Genomic DNA, 8,431 nt, shown 5'->3' with positions numbered 1-8,431 from the left:
CCAAGATTCCTTTAGATGATCGGTGACAGTAAATATCCGTACTTAGAAATGAAAGGTGATTCCTTGGATTTGAAATCTTTGGGTGTAAACACGTTTGGTTTAATGAAGCAAAACTGCAAGGGTACAAAATTCGTGTTTCAAGGAAAATACCTGTTGGAGAAATTTGGTTAATTTGCTGAGATTGGTGAAGCTTCTGAATAAGAAAGTTCCTCCTAATGATGAAGATGATGAGGTCATTGTTTCTGATCATGAAGAATACATTGTTCTTCCTGTTGTAATTATTGTTGAAGAACATGTGCCAGTAACCAATGAAGATGACAATGATGATGATGAGGATGATGAAGATGATGAAGAGATGGGTCAAGAAGATGATGTCATGGTTTTTGATGATGATGAGGATGATGATGATGATGGAACTGAAATGGTTCAAGGTGATGATTTATTAGGCTATGACAATGATGATTTGAACTTTGATTTTGAGCCAAGCAATGATGACCTCAATTCATTTTTTGAGACATCAGTGATGTTGTAAATCCTTCAACTGAGATAGGCAGAGATGTTAACGTTCCTAAAAATTCGCTTGATATATCAATCCGATCCGCTAGATGGTGCGGAAGCCTAATCAAGCGGATGATGGAAGATCAAATGGAGAAGAAGAAGAAGAATAAGAATATGAATCTATGATTTATTGATGATAAGATTGATGCTCCAACACAAGATTCACGCACACACACACATACACACTCTTCGTCTCTCTACTTTCTCTCTCTCTCTCTCTCTCTCTCTCTCTCTCTATATATATATATATATATATATATATATATATATATATATATATATATATAGACCGCAAACTCAAAGTCCAAACCTAATGCTAGACTGAAAACACATGGGTTTTCGGTCCAAGCTACAAATAAACCAATTAATATTTTTGGCCCAAAAAAATAATAATAAACGCCTAGAAAATCAAAGTATAAACCATATTTTTGATCCAAAAATGTCCCCCTTGGTTTGTAGCTTGTTTTTTTTCCTTTGACCCAACAAACTCCCCTAAAAATATAGCTGGCTTTTCTTGTCAATCTTCATTTGGAGCTTGGCTTCAGCTTTTTTTCTCTTCCCTTTCTCTCTCAACTTCTGATTTTGATTCATCATATGTTTGTGCTTTTATCTAAAATTGATCATCGATTCATCAAGCTATATTGATTGCGAGACCCACAATGCTAAATCTAACTTGAATCGATCGTGTTTTGCAGGATTATTGATGCCAAAAAGTGTTCGTCGTCAATCTGGAAACGTTTACCGCCATAGACACGTTTATCGCCATAGACTAGTTTACTGCCATAGACGTGTTTACAACCGTAAACCCGTTTACAGCCGTAAAATTGACAATACGTGTTCTAATAAGACAACAATCAGCAAAGAAATTATACCTGACGAACTTGATGAACTGAGGATTTGCCTTCTTGCCTTTTATAATAGGCTAATGTTTTCCCCCGTAAGGAATGCTTATAAATTACTAAACAACAAATGGCAGACTGTGGACGGTCTCAACAAAGCCAACTACATAACCAAATAATGGTTTTACAGTAGTAAGGAATAAGATCACAATCTAATTGTGTAATGTCGCTGTTTCTAGGCTAGACATTATTGAAGTTGTAATAGTTTAGGTCAATCTTTGTAACTCGTTTTGAAGGAATAAGAATGAATTATGTGAATTTATGTGTTTTTTATAAATTAAGGATAAAAATAAGCATCAAAAATAAATATCAGATAAACCCGATATCTATGAAGGAAGTTATAGTGGTTGAAACAAGGATTCCATAGATATAAAGAATACTGATATCCGAGTTATAACGAAGAAGTTATGACATGTCGAAGTTTCGCGACAGAACCGACACAACGTTGTATGATGCCAAAAGTGAAATTATGATAAATTGCTTTTTTAGCCTTAGCAATCTAAATGAAAGCCATAGTATACGTTAAACCGAGAGCACACATAAAAAGAATGCCCATATTTGACTTCGTATAAGGAAGTTATGAATTTTCTAAGATGTGGTATAACAGTATAAAAGTATGCGGCCCGAACCTTGAATTTTAGATCGAGCGATTTTTAACCGACACAACCAAAATAAGAATCGAAGATCTAGTCGGTTGTGGTTTAACGGTAAAAAGACAGATGAAAACAGATGTCAGATGAAGAAGTTATAAATTTTTAACGGACTTTGCTTATCTCGAACTGTTAAAATATAACTTTAAAAATAAAGTCAAAATTAGACGACAGAGTCTAAACGAAAGTTGTAGAGTATAATTTCACCTACGTGTGGATATAAAGAACTTCAAAAACGGAGCACGTATGCGAAAGTTATGAATTTTTGAAGTTTCAGACAAAAACTTCGAGGCTGGAAGAACGCCCATCGTACCAACTGGTACGCTTAGCGTATAAATATGTACACCCAGCGTACAAGGTATATACGCCCATTGTATTGTTGTGTTCACGGTCCATATTTGGCCACGTAGCCTACTCCATTGCATGGTGGACACGTGTTAGTAGCCTTGACGCGTCTGAGATAATCTCTTCGTATGCCCAACATACTAGATGTACGCCCAACGTAGTGGGTGAAGAAGCAGTACGCCCCGCGTACCATAGAGTTACGCCCAACGTAACTTGAGTGTTCAGCCACGATAAATAGTGAACGAATCCATCCGGAATTTGTTTACAAACTTTCCATTCTTCCACCCTATATTTTCTTGTATGTTGCAGTAAATACCCCTAAACCTAAAATACTACCCTAACACCCGAAGCAAACCCCGAAGACCCGAGAAAAAGAGTTTTCGAGTCGAAACTCTGCCCCCATAAATCCCGGTTTTTTATCAAACATATGGGTTTCATCAAATAAGATTATTTTAGATAACGAAGTGATGTCCGAATCACCTCCTTATCAGGTGAGTGCATAGTTACTTTCATTTTACACATAGATATCAAGTATTTTATATAATTTGTGTGATATGTGTGTGCATACTATTTGTTTACGTCAGATCTATATTGGATGAAAGATTTAAACTTTGTTTTTCTGATATAAATTTGTATATGTGTTTTGTAAACAAATCAATTTGTATATTTCGTAATATATTTCTTTAAATATCTATACTCTGATTTTCAAATAAAGTATAAACAAATCAATCTTTTATGGTCGTGAAAATAGGGATGTCACAAATTGCAATGAGAAAATGATAAAGTAGAAATAGAAGAGGAAAAAAGTAGAAAAGGAAAACATAATTAAGGACCTGATTAATTACCTGGTAAAAACTAATCCTGACATGGATTGTAAGACTTCACTACTTTGCTCAACATCAGTAACATATAATTCCTGAATAAACATAGTGTTTTTTAAAACTAATACATAGAAAAATATGAAAAGACAAAAAAAACACCGTTATTCCTTGCCAGTTGATATATTTCATGTCATCTAACAAACAAATAATTATAGTATGTTGGCATTTATGCATTGGGACCAGGCCTATCTTCATAGTCATTTATTTCATGTGATTTATACATTAAAAGTTTAGATGGAAAGAAAGTAAACTACTACTTGGCTATAAATTACATTCGTAGTAGTGTTTGTAGAATTTATGGCACCAAATGAGAGCTAAAAAATGATAAAATTGAGCCTCTAGTTGGATAGATCATTTCAAAAAGGTAATGAAGATAAGTACAATTACAATATGTAATTTCTACTCACCTTTAATTCATAAATGCCAACTGTATCAAAGGAATATCAAAAATTGCATCAAATACATTCTTGGAAGCTTTCATCTTTCTATTTGTCATCATCCAGAAGAAAACTCAAGTCACACTTCCACATTCAGTAATAATCCAATAGATCATAGAACATATAAAATTTAAAAGTTCATAAGGATTTTTAACAAACACCTGGTAGGAAAGCATTTCAACATTTAAGAAACTCACCATCCCATTCCAAACTATATTTACTATTCCATGTGAGTTTCTTTGATGTTTGAAAAGTATAAAATATAAGCATGTTTGACATTGGATATCTTACCTGTGCCCTTTGTCAATTGAATCCAGTAACCATTACACTGTTCTTCATTCATTATACAGGAAAATCATGAAGTGTGTTAGAAAAATCAATAAAAAAAACAATCAATCAAGAGGTTCAAAAGCCCTAAACTTAAGCTACCAAAATCAAAAAACATATCAATAAGCAAAAAAAAATGTACGTCAACATTACCCTACAGAGTTTGTTAGTCTTACCTTTGTTCATCATCTTCGGTCTTTCGAAACTCCTATGAACGGCAGTGACAGATGGCACCAAATCTGTTCAATATCAGTTCCACCTCCTTCATTGATTCCTATAGAAATCACTGCCACTGCCCTCGATTCTAATAACAGAAACCCTAGTTTACTGTGATGGATTTCCTTTCTGATGTTGTCACACAGAGGGAGAAGGTGCATAGTGGACTCGATGGTCTAACTAAAAGAAACTTTGGAATTTGATGAAAATAGAAATAGCATTGGCAACAGAAGAAGCCGATGACCTTCAAAACTGTAAGCAAAAGTGTATTCAAATAAAGAATCGGGGTGTGGTATGTGGGCTCGATTTACCAGGCTTGAAGAATATAGAAAAATCAAAATCGATGGCCTTTAGTGCATAATTTTAACTCACCACTTGTAGATATGTGGAGATGATGAGTGATAGTGGTCATCATGTTGTCGACTTCACCAGAGACGGTCGAAGAATACGAAAGATCTACTTTAATGTTAACAGAACTGGAAGTCGCAAACCCTGAGGAACAACAATCTGAATCAATTGGGGCGACGATGAAGAAAGAGCGAAACACCGACGACGCATGTGAGATGGATCCGATCCTGCCGTCGAAGCGTTGCTTCGATTAACCATTCCTTTGAACATCTAACATACAGGGAAATGGTTTCATCATTCGACTTTTCTTCCAAACCTTACATATACGTGAGACATGGGTTAGTGAAATTGGAAAAGTTTTAGGAAAGAAATTATAGGAATGAACGATTGAAGCGCCGATGTCAAGAAAGGTAAGAGAAGCAGTGGGAAGGATCGAGAAGAAAAAAACTGAATATCGGGAAGAAAACCACCGAACGTAGTTGGTGGAAAAACAATGATATCGCAAAACAACAGAAGCAGGAAAAGAAACACGTAGACAACAGGAGCAGACCTCATAACACATGTAATACTATAGAAAAGAATAACTGCATAGATGCATAAACCACAAAAAAAAAAATAGATAGAAAATAAGAAAACAAAAAGGAGTCAATCACACATATATATATATATATATATATATATATATATATATATATATATATATATATATATATATATATATATATATATATATATATATATATATATATATATAAAAGCATTCAACCCTAAATGGTGAATTTTATCATTTATAACAACGTTAAGCATTGCAAATAGGTAAATCTTAATGGATCAGAATTTGAAAAAGTCAACAATAGATATGACTAATTCTATCCGATATTTTAGTAAAAGTTAAGGAATTTAAATTTTAAATGATACGATGGTTGTTAAGATAATAAGATAACATTGATTATTTCTACATAACTTATCCATTCAAATTGAATTGGGCAATCCTTCTCATACACCTTTAAATCTAGATGGGTTTTGATCTCATCTCTTCCTCATATATATAGGCTCTTCCCCTTATTTCCCATCTGAAAATTGAATTCAGTCGTTTTCAAAATCCTCTGCAACCCTAGCATATCACCTCTCTCTTTAATGTTTACTTAAGCTACAATTATGCATAACCACAAGTCCATAACCGTTGACGGCAGTCGAGCTCCTTCCGCCTTAATCCAATCACAGGTGGGGCTACACCTCCTTCTCAGCCGCCTACTCCCCTGCTTTTTCTTCTTCATCATATCCCTTTCAAAAAATACAGACACCCCTGGAAAACACAACACTTATCACTATCGCCTTCACTTTGAAGCTTGACACAACCATGCAGTTTCTCTCCAATAACACTAGATCGAACGTTGCTCATACCATCTCCATGTATGAACCCTGGAAACCATCTCCATCATCAGTTAACGACCCACCACCACCATCGTCTTTTGTTTCTCTCCACACTTAAGAATCCCTATATCCAACCTTCCACCTCCTAAACATGGTACCTCTATTTATTTTCCTAGTCTCAGTCACTTATTTCAACCTCTTCGTTTTTTTGTTGGGAACCAAGAATGGTTGGGATCTTGGGAAAAATGGTGGCTATAAAGAGGAAACTTGACTTCAAAAGATGAAATCAGCCAAATTGAGGCACCAATCTATTTCACAGACTGTTGTTTTTGTTGTTGTAGTGTTTTTGAGCTTTATTGACCTTTATTCTATGTGAATCTCTTTTTCCAGGAGATGAAGCTGGAAAATATACCACGAGGTCATGTTTCATAGTTGGAGTTGTCCATGTAGCAGGTAAATATATCACATTCATGTTACCTCTTTTCTACCAGATTTAGATTCGGGCTTGGTAACCACCATGTTTTAAACATGTTCTTATTTTTTCCTGATTAGGACTTGATAAACACATATGCGTGTTATACAAACGAATTTATTTTGTTAACTTTTTGCTTTTCTTTAGTTCATAACTCTTGAAGTAGGGTTTTATGATTTCCCAGTCCTGATTAATGGTATCTCAGGTTCGATTTTGGTGAAGAAGTACTCCATATCTCCCTTTCATCTCCATCCACACTACTTATAGTCATTTTCCAAATATTGACAATTTTTGTTTTCTATTTATACTTTCAGCCATTGAGTTGATATTTACTTTTTTTTTTTCTTGGTTAAAGTTAGGATTCACATGACGGGTTTAGTGTTATAAAATGCATACTCTTTTTTCGTTTCTTTTTGTGTCTGCTGTTAAGATACTTAATTTTATTTGTAGGCTATTAATTATTGTATGAGTATTTCAGAATGTTCCTTTAGATGGGCTTCACTCTAGCTCCGATTAATTAGAAACCTGTAAGTGAAGATGGATTTGAGGATTGTTCACTTTCCGCGTCTATTGAACCGATAATTATTAGTTCCCTTTTTCATTTTCCCTAAGTATGGACTATGAACTTTTATTGTCCCTATTTATGCCTTTTTGTAAGATAACATAACACCACAAAGTTTCATTTCCTTTTTTAACAGGCTTAATGGGCTAACATGTACGTAGTTAACTCTTTTTTTGTGTAGAACTTTTTAGGTATTTATGTTGAATTTGGAAGGATTTCACTATTTCAAGTTTCAATATGGATGGGCTTCCTTTGCACCACATGTTTTGATCTTTTTTTAACCTAGGCTATGACATGTGATTTGGATGAAAGGCTTTCATGTAATTAGACCTACTTCTTTTCAATTAATTTAAATCAAGAAAATAAACAAATTACTTTTATTTTTGTGATGTCGTTGCTTTTTCTCTATTGTTCGTAACAAATGTCATTTTTTTTTCAAATAGATTTGTTTGAAATTACTTTGATAGATGAAGTCATGTAGCTTAAGGTGTCTACCCAAGATTTGTTTGTGGGCTTTTATTATTATTACTCTACGATTTGATTGCAACAAAAAAAATTGATTTTTCTTTTTAATTTAAAAATGTATATGTTGTCACTATCTTGGAATCAACTTTTACAAAATTGTGAAAGGTTATCCGAGCTTAAATGGTCCAGTAGCATTCACTCAAAAAATGGGAAGGCATGTTGTCATTTTAAGTTATTTCACAATAATTATTTCGAGCTTTATGATTATCTGGGTAATGATCTTTGCTATTTTTATATTTAAAATGTGAGGTCTGGAGCTTTTACCATCTTTTCAAAACTAGAATATCCATATAAGTCTAAGGTTATGCTTTTGTTGATGTAATCTTCATAAGCTTTACATTAATACTTCTCATTTGCTTTATTACTCATATAGTATCTCATTTTTTTTATGGTTTGAACAATCATGTGATGTTGAATATGCCATCAGGTGTCGTGATGGCTATGACAATGCTCATGGTTGAGCTTCATAAGGTTGCTACATATTAGTGAAAAGTAATTAGAATTTCAATCTTTTATGCAGCATCACTCATCGAGTCTTCCAACTTCTTGCCTATATTGTCCCGGTTTGTTATAGCCAATGAGTGAGAGCTATAGATGATGAAGTAATAAATCAAATCCACATACCAACTAGCTGCTTCCCAATGATGAAGATGATGCATTTCAAAAAATGGTTTCTAAGGCTTTTAGTACCTATGATTGAATTTAAATTCCCAAAACATAGTTGCTCTATATTTCATACTTGCAGAAGTATTTGCAATTTTATTTTATGTTTTTGAATGTGAAATCGTAACTTTACAAAGACTTAATGTTATACTTAATGGAGTTAGTTTTCTTCCA

General features: G+C 33.8%; 1 long non-coding RNA gene across 1 annotated transcript; it reads left to right on the top strand.

Moving 5' to 3' along the window:
• Positions 1-5,681: 5,681 nt before the first annotated feature.
• LOC145018164 (uncharacterized) lies at positions 5,682-8,431 on the top strand. The gene is made up of 3 exons (XR_013666858.1): positions 5,682-6,335; positions 6,426-6,488; positions 8,115-8,431. It is a non-coding gene; the product is annotated as an uncharacterized LOC145018164 (long non-coding RNA).

Source organism: Lactuca saligna, chromosome 9 (assembly GCF_052625555.1).
Source record: "Lactuca saligna cultivar CGN05327 chromosome 9, ASM5262555v1, whole genome shotgun sequence".
Taxonomy (NCBI): domain Eukaryota; kingdom Viridiplantae; phylum Streptophyta; class Magnoliopsida; order Asterales; family Asteraceae; genus Lactuca; species Lactuca saligna.
The sequence above is the reverse complement of the archived record's forward strand: the minus strand, read 5'-3'. Positions and strand labels throughout refer to the sequence as shown.